Source organism: Hippichthys cyanospilos, chromosome 15 (assembly GCF_059441005.1).
Source record: "Hippichthys cyanospilos isolate Australia breed blue-spotted pipefish chromosome 15, RoL_Hcya_1.0, whole genome shotgun sequence".
Lineage (NCBI taxonomy): Eukaryota > Metazoa > Chordata > Actinopteri > Syngnathiformes > Syngnathidae > Hippichthys > Hippichthys cyanospilos.
The window spans coordinates 15,746,563-15,764,848 of record NC_142383.1 but is presented as its reverse complement, the minus strand read 5'-3'; the positions used below and the strand labels follow the sequence as shown (position 1 = coordinate 15,764,848).

Here is an 18,286-nt window from a genome sequence, read left to right as displayed (position 1 = left end):
TTTCGGAATGCCCTTCTCTCTTGCATAGATGTACACAAATGATGATCACAAATACATTAAACGTCATAAATGTTTAACCAGGTTCTTATTCATTGTATACATATTTATTTCCGTAAGACTATATTTTTGAAAGTCATCTTTTCAACTCTATTTCATCGTTTTTTCACAAAATGACAGATAGATACACACATTTGTTTTACTGGTGGACTGCCTCTAGCTAGCAAAAAAAAAAAAAATCACAAAGTCCTACTGGACTATAAGCCGCAGGGTTCAAATCATGAGAAAAAAGTGAGTACTTTATTTGAAAAAAAAGTCATAAAGGTTTAACCCGGTTCTTTTTCATTTTATACATCATATTTATTTCCATAAGACTATATTTTTGAAAGTCATCTTTTCAACTCTATTTCATTGTTTTTTTTTCACAAAATGACAGATAGATTCACGCATTTGTTTTACTGGTGGACTGCCTCTAGCTAGCAAAAAAAACAAAAATCACATAAAGTCATTCTGGACTATAAGCCGCAGGGCTCAAATCATGAGAAAAAAGTTATTTACTTATTTGATATTATATTGGAAACTTAACAAATCACATAAAGTCATACTGGACTATAAGCCGCAGGGTTCAAATCATGAGAAAAAAGTTATTTACTTATTTGATATTATATTGGAAACTTAACAAATCACATAAAGTCATACCGGACTATAAGCCGCAGGGCTCAAATCATGAGAAAAAAGTTATTTACTTATTTGATATTATATTGGAAACTTTTTTTCTCATGGCTCAGGGGTACCCTGGGGTACAACTTTTATGATAATGACGTTTCTCAGTGTAGTGAGACGAAATCCGGGTGGAGTTGCTTCCCCCCACCCCCACGCGGAACCTTGCCGACAAATTCACTTCCAAGTGATCACCTTTAACGTCCAAAGGGACCAAAGACTCCATGTTGAAATGTCCAAACAAGGCCTCCATTAGGGAGTGCCAGGAAAGGGGAAGGCAACAAGACGGGGAAAGGCTAGCTCCAGGGAATTCCCTTTTACTGGCAGACAATGAGACGCGAATGTTTCATTCTGGCCATCATTTCAAACCGGGGGACAGGGAATGAGGAAGAGGGCGGGTGATACAACAGCGTGGTCGTTATAATTGAAGCGAAAACGTAAATGGCGTCAAACGTTACGAGCGATGACATTTTGCCATCTAAAATCCGATGAATAAATATTTGCAAAGCGCCAGCAAGTGTTAAACATCGCATCGGAAAAGCAACGGTAACGTTAGCGCTTCATGCTAACTAGCATTGCCCAAGCATCGCCCACCCCCGATTAACTCGTTCAATCCCGAAAACGTGTTTTGACGTTATTTTAGTTGACAGGTTCGATCCTAGATACTTAACGCATTCAATCCCAATGAGACATTCAATCCCAGGTACTTCTTTACGTTTCTTCCGATTTTATTCAAGTGTTTAGCTAAAGGAGCCTCTAAAAATGGCTGATACTAAATGGAGTACTCAAGTAATCCATTACTCAAAGATAAATAAGTATTATAATTGATTACTTTGAGAACTGAATAACCAATTACTTTGGGTATTTAAGTACCACAGTACTTTATTCTGTAATTGAATACTAAATGATTACTTGAGTACTTAAGGTACTAAAGTCATCGAGTACTTAACTCATTCAATCCTAAAGAATATTTTTATGTGTTATTTAAGAGACCAAACATTCAATCCCAGGTACTTTTTTACATTTCTTTCAAATACTATTCAAGTATTTGGCTAAAAGAGACTAAAAAAATGCTGATACTTAATGATTTAAGTACTCCAGTAATCGATGACCTTTAAATAACTAAGTACTAAAATAATTGATTACTTTAGGTAGCTAAGAATAGCAAATTACTTTGGGTAACTAAAAGCCAAAATACTTGTTTTTTTTTTAAATAGTTTATTAAGTACCAATTGATTACTTGAATACTTAGGGTCCTATGAATTAAGTACACAGATAATCAATTATTTCAGGACCTAAGCACTAAAATAATTGATTACTTTAGAACTAAATAGCCAACTACTTTGGGTAATTAAGTGCCACAGTAATTGTTTTTTTTTAATTAGGTAATGAAGTACTATTTGATTACTTGAGTACTGAGGACATACTTGAGTACTTGAGGTACTAAAGTAATTGACCAGTCAAGCAATTTTTTCGCAAAAATAATTAAAAAAAAAACGTGCATATACAAAAATACCTGGGGTAGAAATGTGTGGAAAAAAAATACGTAAAAATACGTATTTGGGATCGAATGAGTTAATCAGGCCAACATCGGGCCAAAGTGTGATTCCTTTTTCCACAAAGTGAGCTTTAGCAATCGAAAGGAGAGACGAAAGTGAGTAGATGACGCGACGCGACTCTTTTGCGGGCTCCCCGCGCGTAACGCAGCCTCGCTTATTTGCTCCGACATCCTCCCTAATAGGGTCAATGGGCGTTCTTCCTGTTACAATAACATTACGCTCAGGCCTTCCAAGTGGCTCCTCTTCAATCAGCAGATAATCTGCGCCGGTTACATGATGCCAGAGGTTGGAGAGCAGATGTCTGGCGTCGTACTCACGCTTCCCCGCAAAGCCCCCCCGCCCCGCCCCCCAACCTTCGCCGCCGCATCTGCGAGGTCACCCGAGTTCAGCGTCATTTACCTACCCGAGCGTGTTTACACATTTTATTTCAACCTTGTGCCGTATTTCGTCCAATCCTTTGATCTTTTCCTCAAAAGTTGTTTCACATCTGGGTTGAAAGAAGACACTAGGGAGCTGAAATTTCACCCAGATGGTGAAAACATGTCAACTTTCAACATGGCATGACCGCTCAGTTATCACAGTATCACTCTGAATTAAATAAAAAAAATGCTGCATATATATATATATATATATATATATATATATATATATATATATATATATATATATATATATATATATATATATATATAAGTTGAATGCAAAAACAATAATATATTTTTATTGATTCATCTAAATGCAAATTATACATATGCATATTTTTTGTTATCGTCACTTTTTGAGAAATATTTGAGTGTATTTCCAAGAAATAGCTGCTGATATTTAATGGGAAAAATAAATGTTTTAGTATGTGTTATATTATATTCCTCAGAAAAAAAATACCACTTTATAAAAATAAAATATTTTTGTGGAAAAAAGTTGATAGTTGCAAATTTTGAAATGAGAATAAAATATTACATTTTTTTTAAATGTGTTGAATTCCAAAAAAAATACTTTTTGGAAATTACAATGTTTGTATGTTTATTTCTCTGTAAAAATAGCACCTTTTTAAAAAATAAAATGTATATTTTTAAAAAATAAAATGTATATTTTTAAAAAATAAAATGTATATTTTTAAAAAATAAAATGTATATTTTGGAGAAAAAGGTTGGCTATTTTGGAGGAAAACCAAAAATAAATTATATTTTGTCATTTAAAAAAATTATACAAATGTATTTTGTACCTAAAAAGTTAAATAAAAAGACACTTTTTTCAATAAAATACACTCAATTTTACACATACTAATTTATGTGCATTAAGCTGCACATTTTCCATATAAACCGATTATTTTTTTTTTTTTTACTTTTCTTTTTTCGCATTCTCAGTCCAAAACACAGATGTATATTTCCAAGAAAATATTTTTGGAAGTTATATTTCCGAGCCTTCCTCGCCGGCGGCGCGTTTTCGAGGTCCCCCGAGTTCAGCCTAAATCTTTTTTTCTTCCGTCATGCATAAGGAGGAAAAGCCCCAGAAACCCGAAGGTGCACGGGCGACTAATCTTCATCCGTCTCCAGTGACATCCGTTGAGGGGATAAGCGGCACAATGAGGCCCGGGGAAGGCTCACCGGGGGCCATAAAGACCATGTGCTTTGCCGTCCATCTGCTGTCCCCCACGGTGTTCCGATAAGGACGCTTTGGCGGTCCTTTCCATTTTTTTTTTTTTCCCGGCGTGGATTACGAGATGGCACTTTGCGGGCCGATAACAAGGTCAGGAGGCGCTTTTAATAGAGGTTGTATTATGTTAAGTAAATTTTGATGACAAAAAATATATACGTACCCGCCGGCTATTAATGCGGCGTCAAAGTAGCGGGAAGAAAGCTGCTGACACCCTAATTGCTTTTTTTGCTGAGATAACCAAAATAGCACTCAGCCTTGGCACGTTCTGCCATCCGCAGCGTGCGCCCTGGCAAGAACCGGGCGACGGATGGCGACCGACCACTTTTATTGTCGAGCCGCGTACAATGGACTTTCCAGCAGACCTAGCGAGGGTTAGCTCATTTTTTTTCCCGGGTGCCGAAGCCCCACTTAAATCGATCCAAGCACCACCAAAATTTGAGATTTTAACTCACTGAATACCAAAGATATATTTTGAGTTTTTTTTTTATATATATATACCTATATTTTTATATAATATATATCTTTTCTGTGCCTTATATTCTAGGTGTTTTTTTTCTCTCAATTTAATTTGAATTAAAAAAAAAATCTATATATATATATATATATATAAATTCATTACTTTGGCACTCCGTATCTTCAAGTAGTTTAGCTATTTAGTGGCTAAATTAATTTACTTACTTAATTACCTCAAGAAAGATTGAAAAGTTTAATAGATTTAGTAATGGAGCACTAAAGTAATCAATTAATTAATTAGGAGAATGCACTCAAGTACTTAATACTTTAGTGCCGATTAATTTAGATTCTTTAGTACACAAAGTTTATTCATTTAGCAACTTATCATCGAAAGTAATCAAGCAGTTTAGCACTATTTAATAGATTTTTATAGGAATGAATTACACAATTTATTAATTTGGCTTTTAATTTTGGTAATAGATTACTTAACTAGATTACTTAACTACTTAAGTCCCTCAGTACCACTCATTTTTTAGAACTTACTTTTTCCAAACATTAAAAAAAGTGTCAATATACCTGGGATTGAATGTGAAAAAAAAATAATGTCTGGAAAGAAAAACTGAAAAATACGTCTTTGGGATTGAATGAGTTAGATTACTGTATGTCTTTTTTTTTAACAAACTAGATAAGGCCTCACTGGCACGCGGGCTTGGCTAACAAGCAAAGCAGCATCGGTTAAAATAATCCCTTTCGCCCTTGGCTCAGCAGTACGATTACCCCCCAAAAATGTAATAGCCTAGCATAGCATGCAGCGCCATCCGTCAAAGTCGGGAAAGGTCAAAAGAGCGCTGGTAAATTATGCAGGAAGAAGTACGCCTATCTGACCTGGCGGGCTCACCTGAGGCCCCGGGCGACACTGCGGGGGTCACGGCGAATATGGCGGCTAATTGCTAATCCGAGATGTGCGTCACGCTCACTCTGGAAGCTCCGTTAATGATTAGATGATAAGAGGCAGGGAAAAAAGGGGCTTGACGTGAGGTTTTGCGCTTGCTGCTTGGATTAGCATTCGAGTGCTATGCTAATTTTCGACTGCAGAAAAAGAGGCAGAAAAAATAGGTCAATTTAGTAGGGAAGATGAACATGTTTGATGAATAACGTTTTTATTGCGCTGAATTGTACATTTTTAACGATTGTGTCTCATTTTGGTCAATCGTTCTCTGTTGTAAATTTACACCAAAAGGCAAAAATCAAATTTATGTCTTTGCTGTTGTAAGCTTTAAGAAGCCAAAAACGTTGTTTTATTCTTTATATTTTTGATTCAGTCTATTTGCTGACTGAATTCTTTTTCAGATCGACCCATTGCCGATACTTGGTATTGATATTCGCTCATACCTAGTATGAACTTAGAGTATAGAGTTACAAACACTAGTATTTCATAAGATGCTCATATCTCAAGACAAAAAAAATGACCGTGATATCTTGTATCACGAAAAGCTCGTAAATGAAATCAGATCCGGCATTGTTTTTCACCGTTGAAAAATAATTGTTATTCCAGTTGTTTTTCAAGTAACGGCCCAATATTGATACTCGGTATCAGTACTTCTCACCCATCACTAATTTAATTGGTCAGTGAACCCCTGGGGAAAATTTTGACCCAACTCAGGCTTTTTGAGATTTTTGATGCGTGATATCAAAAGAAAAGAATACAAAAATAACACTAGAAGGCTAAAATATTGCATACATACGCATAACATGCAAACGAAAGGTCGAGAGGTATAGATGTCAAATTTAGCCCATGTCGGGCTTATTTACTGCCATTCAAAATTGTAAATGTCAATTTTGGGCATATTGAAAACCCGATGTTTCATCATGCATTTCCCCCAATTTTTGCCTTAATCCTTTCAACGCTAACTCACGAACTGGGCGCAATAGAAATATTTATGTTGACACTCCAAAACCACCGGGTGGCACTAGCGGCCAATTTATGACATTTGAACGCCTTTTATTGACTTCGATGATTGTCTTAGCCTGGACTCCCAATATGCTAAAGTCTTCAAAAGTTCTAATACTATGTGACCTAATAAATATGCCTATTTCAATTTCATTAATAGTTACTTTAGCGATTATCACATTTTTACATTTTTCGTACATGAAGGGTGTGTAGATTCCTCCTTCCAAAAATGTTCTACATGTTTGGATAGGGTTGATGCCTCTGAACATTTTGAGGGGTTGAAAGTAAATCCATATTTACATTTGACGACGTTATGACGCTTTCAAAGTCCGCCCAAGTTGGGCGATAATAAGTCCAGGCTAGTAAAAAATCACCCAAGCGTTAATCGGTTAACGATTAACAATGAGCGATCGATGAATAACAAGCTTTTTTTTTTTTATTGTGTAATGAATCGCTTATTATGTATGGAAGCGCTGCAGGATGCTGTCTTAATAATGGCAGGCAGCAGACAAGTAGCTTGACACGCACCGACTGAAATAGACGGCGGTGCAGCTGCTGGATTCACCCCTCATACATTTTTAATAGAATCTATTACTTCTGGATTAGCCGATAAGAGGCGGCCTGCTTAAATTCTATAATAGTTTGCATAATTGCTATCAGCGCACCCGAGAGGAGCCGCCCATTTCTCTCTATTTCCTTTCCGCGGAGGATATCTTAAGGTTCTTTCCCTGAGTCCGAAAGTGCTAAGTTTAGCCCGGGTTGTTAGGGGAAATCACCGCCACTTAGTTATCACACTGGCAAATGTAATTTTCGCGTATACTGTCCACGCAATAATTTGAAATGCGTTGCGCACGGAGATAAATTAGACACAAAAAAATGGAGGCATTAAATTTGAATTAGCAACTTGGACAAATGTAGCTCGGGGTTGAGCTAACTATTTTTGACTACCGCTAACTAAGCTTTTCGACCGGAAACAGAAGATTTTTTTTCCTGGCACTCTTGGAGAGCAAAAATTCTATTTTTATGTGGATGGGGGATTGGAATCGTGATGAATTGATGCACATGGAAGTATCACCCCCCCCCCCCCCCCCCTTCCTCCAAAATGGAGCAATTAAGTGTTATTTATTTATCCCGAGCCAGCGCACCAAACCCAAGGTAAAAGCAACGCACAGCAAGGGGTCTTATCTTATCCTCATCCCGGTGCGCTCGCTGTCGAAGGACGACGGTCCAACCTTTGCAAAAAGCCTTGACTTCAAAACGCTAACAGATGGTGAAAATGTTTAACAGGCAGATAACATCTCGCCATTTGATTGTGCTCTTCAGACCGCAGAGGGAGTAGGTAAAAAAAAAAATATGAGTTGGGAACTTAATAAATGACTTTCGGTTGAAGATGCTACTTTTCATGGCGATTCCAGGAAGTGGGTGATTGTGAATGGTACGTGAGTAGTTAGCTCGCTAGCTAACTAGCATCACATCAAATGTTACGATGAAAATGTACAGTCAATGAAGCCCGTCTTTGATGTGTAACAACATCGTCATGCACGGCAAAAAATTTATAGGCCTGGAGGGAACGTCTCCCCTGCTTGCTAGCTACTGTAGCTAGCTAGCTAGCTACCAATACCAAGCAATGACACTACTAATACTTTTGATACAACAATCTTCCAAAAACAAAAAAACAATGACCTATTTTAAACACATATATATTCCAATATAGCTAGACACCAATACCAAGCACTGAAAAAAAATACTCTAAAAAAACCCCACCTATTTTTAAAGATGTATATATTCCAATATACTGTAGCTAGCTAGCTAGCTCCAGTTCAATTGATTCAGTTTTGGAAAAAAAACAAAAAACAAAATGTGAGTTTACAACAAAGCTGGGAACATATTAAATTACTTTCAGTTGAAGATGCTACTTTTCTTCAAGATTCAAGATGGTTATGAATATAGCTAGCTAGCTAGCTAGCTACCAAGACCAACCACTGAAAACACTAATACTTTTGATACAAAAAATCTTCTTAAAATAAAAAAGCAATGAGGTATTTTAAAAGATGTATATATTCCAATATAGCTAGCTAGCTAGCGTAGCTATAGAATTAACTGCTCCATTCTTTAGTTCAACTGATTCCATTTTCAAAAAAATGTGAGGCTGTTTGGAGAGCCACCATATGGTGAATTGCTTTAAAAGTGTACTACATTTACAGTTATAAACAAATAGAATTTTACGTCTGTTGGAATGAAATATATAAACTGTCCATTAATGTAAACTAATCAATTTGTGTAATTCACTCGCCGACTTTAGCACTAATCAGGATTTTACGTGTGACTCCAAGGGTTCATTTTGATATCTGTCTACATGTATTGCTTCACCTTTTGTGTTCAAAATATACGTGGCTTTTAAAACCGTGTGTATCGGTTAGCTTGTCAGTAATGTTTTGCAAACTTGAACCGCTGTAAGCTACGCGAATTTTTCCAGGGTAAAGACAAGAAGCAAAAGTTGTTTTGAAATTTGTCATTAGTGATGTCCAAGCAAAGGTGGATTAAAACGGCATTGCTGTGAAAAAAAAACAACAACAACAACCGGGTTTCATTTTATCGCCCAGCTCTGACCACAAATAATAATAAATGCGTCTTTGTCTGTCCTCAGGCCTCTTCCAGTTTACTGTCTCTCTGCGAAAGGTCAACGATTCCCTCAAATCATTAAAATCCTTGCAGCCCGTGGATGTAATGCTCCCCGTGGGCGATAACCTTATGATAACCTCGCCCAACGTTCCGAAGGGGGCGGTGGGGTGGCTAACTGGGTCACCGACCCGCCCTGCGAACCAGGCAAAAGGGGGCGGGGCTCCACGAGCGAGTGGCAAAACAGCGATGCCTTCGCTTGTAATTTGACAGGCCGGATTATTAATTTGAAGTAATGGCGGGGGCACCGGCACGCAAGCCAAAACAAAGATTAGCCCGACTCTAAATAAGCCTGGCGGTCCCGTCCCTCCCTCCCCCGGTGACCCGCGGGGGCCTCCCCTGCTCCTTAACCTCCCACCCTTAACCCCTGTTTGCCCGTCCCTGGAAAGAAAAGACTGATTAGACACATTTCAAAAGATGGCAGCCCACTTCTAATTGCACATGGCAGTTAAAAGGTGATCACGCAGGGGCGGGCATCGCTAAGCGACCCCACCGCGAGCGCCGGCCGCCATTGGAAAAGGGAACCTTAACGTGAGGCGGTCTCAACAATGGGAGCCGATAATAATAATGCATACTTATTTTGATCAAGATTAGAAATGTTTGATATCGCCGTTTTTCAGATCGATACTCGTACCGGGAGTGGTCACCAATACCAAGCACCGACACCGCAAAAAAAAAAAAAAACAAGTATCGGTCCGATACGGATAGTTTGTAGCGGTACATGCCCATCTCTAATATATACTTATACCAACACTTGTATCGCAAATGTTGCTCATACCTCAGGACAAATCAAAACTGACATATAGTGACGTATATCAAAAACCTCCTAAGTCAAGGGAATCAAGTCTGAAACTGTTTTTCAACGATTTAAAAAACTTTTAAGTACTATAAGGGGGAGAAATGCAATTGCGATAAAATAGAGGTTGGCACCTTTTCTATTTTTTTAATTTCAGGCACATTGATGCTCTTGGCTTATTTTTTTCTGTTTTAGACTAACCTGTAACCTGTGTAAACACTGTAAAAAATAAGTTTCGGTGCCAAGCGTTATCGGAAAAGGCAACCTTGAGGGTGCCTAGTATATTTAGCATTTTCACTCATCTTTCAAGGGCGGCAGAATATTGCATGCTATGTCTATGTAAACATGGGCGCTAACATATGAATGATTGATTTCCATTCCTTAGGATAGCATGTAGGTAATAGCTGTGTTATAATTGTGGAAACACTGCCATCCAATGGTCACAGTTATCACTACAGTGCTCAATTGAAAAGCACTAGTCAAGGGTGTCAGCTACCCTCCATAAAAAAACATATTTGTTATTTTTACTGCTATTTGAAAAGACGAGAATTCTCGTCCATGGCACTGAAAGACTTAACGTTGAAAGAGTTTTTTTTGTCAATGTTAAAAGGGATCCGGTTTTAGGTAGACATTTTTTATAGATAATATTCATACGTATAGCCAGCATGGGGGTGCGCTAACAAAAGTTTTCTCTTTCCGAGGGGCCTTTGCAAAATATAATCGAGAAGCGCTAGCCTAACTAGACAAAAGTCAACGTAAACTCTGAAAGCTTTTATGGTAACAACATCGCTGTTAGTCACATCCTGAACACGTTTCCCTAAAAGGTGACAAACCAGCCCTGTAATCCCACTAAATTGCAGTTTCTCCCTTAGCCCGGGCGACACCCCACCTCTGCCGCCAATAAACAGGATAGGATTTCACACCTGGCCAGTAATCATCCTTTAAAAAAAAAATAAAAAAGGCGCCCCCTTTTTCCTTGAGCGCCTCCAGGCCAAGCTTCCATCCTGTGCAGGAGGCAAAGTGCGAGCACGCCACCTCCGGCCTGCACACAATGGACGCGGAAAAGCGCTTTGAGTGAAAGGGGGGGGGGGGGGGGGGGGGGTTGCTGAATGGGGCCGTGATAAAAACACTTCAAAGTGCTTCCCGGATCCACGGAGATGCTGCTGACACATGAGGCGCCTTTCAATGGGGGCACAAAAGCGGCGGCCGTCGTGCACACATGCACGGTATGGACCAGTGGTGCTGACAGGCAAGATCGGGGCTGGGGCCAACTTTAAAGCTACAGGGACACGTTTTTTGATGGCTGAACACAGGGTCCGAGTTTACGCGGATAAAAGTTAAGGGGGGGAAAAAAAGAGATATGCGAAGTCATTATTAAATGAATAATCACTATTTATATGATTTACCAAACATTCAATGTATATTTACATGTTTTTATACATGTATACATTTTATATATTGTCATATGTCAATTTAGTAGAATAATACTGAAAATACAAAAGAAGCAGTAAATTTATTAGGCCATTATTCAACATAATACATTTTTTTTATTACTATTCTTAATTTTAAATGCCCAAAATGACTATTTGCAATTTTATATAACTCCAACCCCCAAAATAAATAGAAAATGTCACATACATAAAATCAAATGTTTATTTTAGAATTTTAAAATTGAAAATAATCCAATTTTTTATCATCAATATTAAATATTTTAAATAGTTATCTTGCTGTTATACTGAATATATTTACATTTTTACTACACATTTGTTTCTATTTTGATGAGACAAATGAAAGAAAACTGACAAATATTTGAAATAAATAAATAGAAACCTAGATTAAATTGTTATTTTACTAATAGGTAGTTATTTTTTATGTAAAAAAAACAACTAATGAAAAAATACACATTTAAATACATTTCAATTAACAAACTATGCAGTACGACATTACATCAGTTTTTTTTTTTTATTTCATTACTAAGAGTAAAAAAAATATATTATTTAAGACAATACAATAAAAAAGGAATAACAAAATAAAACAAAATATTACCCGATAATTTTATTTGTATACAACAAAAAAGTAACTGAATAAAAATAATTTTGCAGTTACGATACAATTAACAACAACAAAAAAGATTTTATTAATCCACACTCCTCTTGATCGCTTAATACTCAGTGGGCCGGATTTAAAAACCAGAGCGGACCCTGTGTGGACCCTCAGACCATAGGTTGCTCACCCCCCAAGACCCATTTAGATAGAGTCTAAATGCAAATACTCTCCTGCCACATGACAATAAAATACGTGCAGCTTCAAATTTACGATCAACATTAAATCAGATAGCGCTCATAAATCAACATTAAACACATGCTAGGCTTTTATCAAATCGCTAATATGTCGTCATGCATAAACGGGTTTTTCTTACAGAGTTTTCTCTTCTCATGCGGCTTGTTTATCTTCTCCGCGGCTTGCTGCTGGGAATTCCCAGTGTAGTCCTTCTCGCAGATTCCGCGATGCCATTGAACTCATCAGCGTATTAACCACGACGATTTAAATCCCCTTTTTTTGTTTGTTTGTTTTTGTTTTTATTGCTTCTGCTAGTCCGGTTTCTTGCTGCTCCGCTAAGGCAGCGCCGGTGTCGTCGCGGCGGTTCCGCCCGCTCGTAGAGACGTCGCTGAGGGGAAATGATGAGCGCAGTCCGGCTCTCTAGCCTAACCGGCTCCGTCCCCCGGAGCCAATCAATCAACGCTGCCTCCGCGGATATTCCCACGCTTCGACCAATCGGAAAACGGAAAAGGCGGGTCCAAAGCTGTGACGTCGATTCTGTCAAACCGAGCACGTTGCTGTTTCGCGGAAACGCTTAAAGGGGAAGGACGCGATAATCGGGAAAATAAACGGGCAAAAGTTTGTGATTTAAGACCGTGCGAATCAATGGTTGTTCGTCTTTGCGAGTGAAGGGGACCCCGCTTCTTTTGCCAAAAATCATTTTAGGAAACTTTTAAGCATTTATGCTTAGTCTCGTAAGACCAAGCTTGTGGCTTCTAAGTTTTGTCGGTAAAACAGAAGGCTTGTTTGGTGACTTATTTAATTGGTTGCGCTCCTCAACATGTTTTCAATATTTTATCAGGCGAAATAAACTTAAAACAGGAAGCTCTGCCATCAATTTAAAGCTTGATGGCTTTTCTGCGGGAAAATTCCATCACCAATGACAATGCACATCCGTATAAAGTGTAACAAAATAAAGTTTTGCAAAACAGTCACTATAACACAATTTAGCAAGCATTTGCTTTATCTTCCAATTCATTTGTTCATAGTTTGAAAAGAAACCCAGGCCGTTTCTCAGCAAGCATGAAATTTGATGATGATGAAGATATGAAAACCCCCAAATCAAAAAGCTCTTTGTTGCACTTGAAACAAAATCTATTTTGTTCAACTTGCGCACAGGGAATAAACCGTGTGATGGACTACCTTGAATTTTTGTCCTGGCCGCAAGGTTGCCAGGCAACCGGAGGACCTTCCTTTCTGGCCAGTCACCACGCCCGGCCTTGAAATTGCCCCATACATAACATTCTTGTTTGCTTTCTTGTTGAGGGATAAATGAGAAAATCAATACCCCTGTTGAACCTGCCTCCTTTCGGACGCAGCCGGCAGGCGACGCTTGCTGTTCTCCTTTAACTTTGTTTCCTGGATGTATTTGTTACCTGGTAAAAGAGAAGAGTAAAAAAACAAAACAAAACAATAAAAACATTGAAAAGGCCATTAAAACTCATTCACTGCCATTGACGACTAGAGACGTCAAAGATTCAGTTTTACTTGACTGGCAATGATTAAGTTATATGTAGATGCAATGCGCATGATATTTATCTTAGCTTCATGCTAACTAGCGACACAAAAGGCCTTTGACAGGCTAGCATTAGCATCAGTAGTCAGGGTTTTATTTTAGTGAAGTGCAAATATGTTATAAATATGCAACTACATTCGAAAAGATATTATGTGGAACAAATAATTTAACTCTTTTCAAAGGCATATATTCTTTATCCTCGCCAGGAGTGATTCTCAAACTTTTTTTCGTCGTGCCCTTTGTGATTTTTTTTTTTTTTGCCAAGTACCCCTTAACCTAAGCAAGAGACACCTGCATACACACACACACACACACACACACACAAACATATATATATATATATATATATATATATATATATATATATATATATATATATATATATATATATATAGAGAGAGAGAGAGAGAGAGAGAGAGAGAGAGAGAGAGAAGAGAAAAATATAAAAAAAAGTAAAAATGTGGAAAAAGATATATATTTATATATTAACTCATATTTTTTTCCTATTAACTCATTGGATGAGAAAAATGTGGAAAAAAAAATAATATATACATATATATATATATATATATATATATATATATATATATATATATATATATATATATATATATTTATATATTAACTCATATTTTTTCCTATTAACTTCTAGGATGAGAAAAATGTAAAAAAAAAAAATATATATATTTATATATATATATATATATATATATATATATATATATATATATATATATATATATATATTATATATATATATTTATATATATTTATATATTTATATATTTATATTTATATACATTTTTTTTTCACTTTTTTTTTTTTTTTTTACATTTTTCTCATCCTATTAAATCATTCACTCCCAATCGCCGTACAACTCGTTCATTTTCCCCAAACTACCCTTTCAATCTTAGCATTTTGCATAAGTACCGGACTGAATGTTCTTTACGAACAAGAGACTGTTATTGTCTCGATAAACGCAGAATGATTACAGCATGTGAGAATGTCTCCAGGACAGGAGAGCAGGAAGGACTAGTTTTCACGAAATAACGATACAAGGCGTTGGCGACCACAAGTTTATGTTTATGAATAGATCCAAATAAAAGGAGGAGCGGCCAATTATATGAATGACCTCCAGGAATTAAAAGCGTGTAACTTTAAGGCCATTTGAGGATAACGTCCATTTTCCAGACGCTTTGAAAACAGCCGGGACCGATGCGGGATGAGCTTTCCACTAGGGCTCCGCGTTGTTTTTCCAACAAGACAGACATTCTGACCCACCGCCGTGTGAGACATGATTAAATTGTTTCTTGACAGCTCCCCCAAGTGTCACCGCCATATATGAATAGACCTGCGGATGGCTAAGCGGGTTACCATGCCAACTCGTCTTTCCTATATTGAAAGCGCAACATTGGGAATTGTTCTCCCGCTTAATTGCACGTTGTTGTTGTTGTACAGCTTTTCCGCTCGGGCGCACGTGACTTTACGTCTTGCCGCCTCGCCGCGAGCAATCTCAATAAGTCAGGAAGGACCGTGGACGGACAAGAAAAGAAAAAAGAAAATGTCGCTTGAAATGGAATTCGTTCCATCAGGAAAACTTGGAATGCTTTTTTTTTATTATTATTATATCCGCAGAAGTTTAATAACAGAGAAAAAAACAACATGACTAATTGCCATTTTGGTTTGGCCATTTTTGACAAATTAAATAATAAAGTGCATTGTGCAGGACAAACTAAAAAAAATCTCATGAGGACTATACGAAATTGAACAGGAAGTCAGCCATTTTGGTTTGAAAAACTGCCCTCTACAATGGGAAAAAAAAAAGTCATTTTGCCATTTTGGTTTGGCCATTTTTGACAAATTAAATAATAAAGTGCAATGTGCAGGACAAACTAAAAAAAAATCTCATGAGGACTATACGAAACTGAACAGGAAGTCAGCCATTTTGGTTTGAAAAACTGCCCTCTACAACGGAAAAAAAAAGTCATTTTGCCATTTTGGTTTGGCCATTTTTGACAAATTAAATAATAAAGTGCAGTGTGCAGGACAAACTAAAAAAAAAAACTCACGAGGACTATACGAAATTGAACAGGAAGTCAGCCATTTTGATTTGAAAAACTGCCCTCTACAATGAAAAAAAAAAGTCATTAAAAGGGGAAAGCAATCAAAAAATGTTCTCTACAATAATATGTTCAATGCAGGCCCACCTCTAAATATTTTTATTATGATTTGAGTAGCAAAATACACGTTTTTACCCCTCTCAGGGGGCGGCCATTTTGACTCATGCTGTCAGCAAAAAAATGACGTCACCGTCGGGTAACAACCAATCGCGGCTCAGCTTGCAAACACCACATGACCTAGCTCAGAAAATTGAGCCCTGCACAACTGTGAAACTGATAAAAATGAATGGATTTTGCTGCGTTAAATTACGGATACACATTTTCTTCATTTAAAAAATTGGACACAGTCAATTTTGTAATTGTAAAATCAACAGTATCAATTCAAATTTTTACCGTAAATGCAGAAAATGTGTTATCGTAATTTCATAGTAAGTATTTTACGGTAAAAACAACATTATTTCTTTCTTTTTTCTTTATTTTTTTTTTTTTTACAGTGTGCTTAATTTATATTCTACCAACATATTAAAAAAGGAAGTCCACCTCAAACTTTTTTGAAGTTACACGTCCTTTGCGCCCCGACTAATTTCTAAACATGGCATCCTGATTAAGGTAACGTTTTGCCAATGTGAATAATGCACAAATTCAACTCAAAGTCAACTGTCAACATTAGTTAAGTATCAACCTGTAGCATTTCAAAGAGATTAACGAAAGCAGTAGTAAAATAAAGCACGGATGACTGATTAATATCTTTTTATTTTATTTTATTATCTTCTTGTCTACTTATGAGCACAGCGGTGAACCTGTTGGTGACAGCAAAATAGAGCTTCATCTGCACCTGGCAGCCATGAGAAAATGAACTCATTATAGAACAGTAGAAAATCTCTTGGGCTTCTTTTTTTTTTTCATATGGTAGTTCTCACCAAAGCTGTTATGATGAAAAAGAGATATTGCGTAAAGATAAGTCGGAGCACTGATGTCTTAAAAAAAAGGCATGAAAATTAGTTTTAAAATGTTGCTTTACATATAGAAAAGTGCTCTTCAATATGAAAGGTTGCAGTGCCCCCTATTGGCAAATATGCGCTAGTGCTACACATTTCTTGCAATTGAATTGAAATTCAGTACTGTACTATTCTGTTGGTTTATGATATGGTTTATGATCTATCTATCTATCTATCTATCTATCTATCTATCTATCTATCTATCTATCTATCTATCTATATTGAATCACATTGTTGACGAGATTAACAAATACAAGAAAAAAACACGTTAAAATAATATATATTCTCAGATCGTTTATATAAGACTTCTTAGACATCGAAAACCTTAATGCTTTTGAAAAAAAACAACGTTTATCTGCAGTTTTGCAATCAAAATATTTAACTTTATTGAACACTATTTATTGGAATAATTCCAATGCATGGTAAGAAATGTAAGAACGTAATGTAAGAAATGATGAAGAAATGATAAAAATGTAAGAAGAAGTATATAAAGAATAATACAGACAAAATGAATCTCAAAGAATAAACATAAAAAGGTAGAAAAAATAAACATTCTTGTGGTACAAGAATGTATATAAATACGTATATAAAAACTGTAATGTATATAAAAACGAATTGCATATCTCTATTGTTTTTTTAGCCTTTTTATTGTCCAAATATGTAATTGAAAGAATTTTTTGTTTAATCTCGTTATAAAACTCATTAAAAACTTTGATTTCTTCCAAAATAATGAGCACGTTCAGCCAGTAAACGACTCATTGTGACGTCACCATATCTCGCGTTCCTACGGCAACGACTCAAGGCTTCTACCCGAGAGGATCATGGGAAATTTTTCTTGCCGATGAAAAGGAGGGAGTTTCGAATTATTTCTTCTCGATAGTTGCGATTAAACGCCATCGCGACTACATTAATGAACTATTAAATTCACGGGACCTTTATGCGAAAATACCCAAGAACATCGGATATGATCGAAAAACACGAACTTCCTTTTCGCCGCACATTTGGCTAGGTGGCTAATGCTATTAGCCGCTGTGTCAAGTCGTCAGGCACAACAAAATGGGCGAACAAAGGAATTAGACGAGCATTATAATTATTATTTTTTTTTTATGCCGGACAAGTGTACGAAAATGTCCACAGTGTGCGTAGAGTCACCAGGATGGCGCTTATGATGATGAAGAAGAAGAGGGCGTTTCATCCGGACCTCGGTAAGTACAAGCTAGTTAGCGAAACATAACAACAAAAAGTAAGATTTTTATTTTTTTGACTAGTTCTTAACCATACATCTTGGTATGTTACCTATAGTTGTAGAACTATTCAAATGATAATAATAAACAAGCATTCCAGCGACATAAGATGTATTACCAATAAAATAAGAATCAAGTCATTGTTAGCAAAAAAATACATTAAATTTACATTCACAATCAGTTTACTAAATTTACTAGATTTTATGACACATTTCAAAATTTCACATCCACTGATATGATGCAGCTGCTGAATTTTCCTTTTTTCTTTTCAGGTGGCC

General features: G+C 36.7%; 1 protein-coding gene across 2 annotated transcripts in view; it reads right to left on the bottom strand.

Moving 5' to 3' along the window:
• LOC148411887 (protein FAM222A) overlaps positions 1-12,519 on the bottom strand; it is a 34,888-nt gene extending 22,369 nt beyond the window's left edge. For both annotated transcript variants that reach the window (XM_088434204.1, XM_088434205.1), the window contains exon 1: positions 12,231-12,519. The gene's annotated coding sequence lies outside the window, so the exon portion shown is untranslated. The remainder of the gene's footprint in view (positions 1-12,230) is intronic.
• Between the last annotated feature and the right edge of the window lie 5,767 nt (positions 12,520-18,286).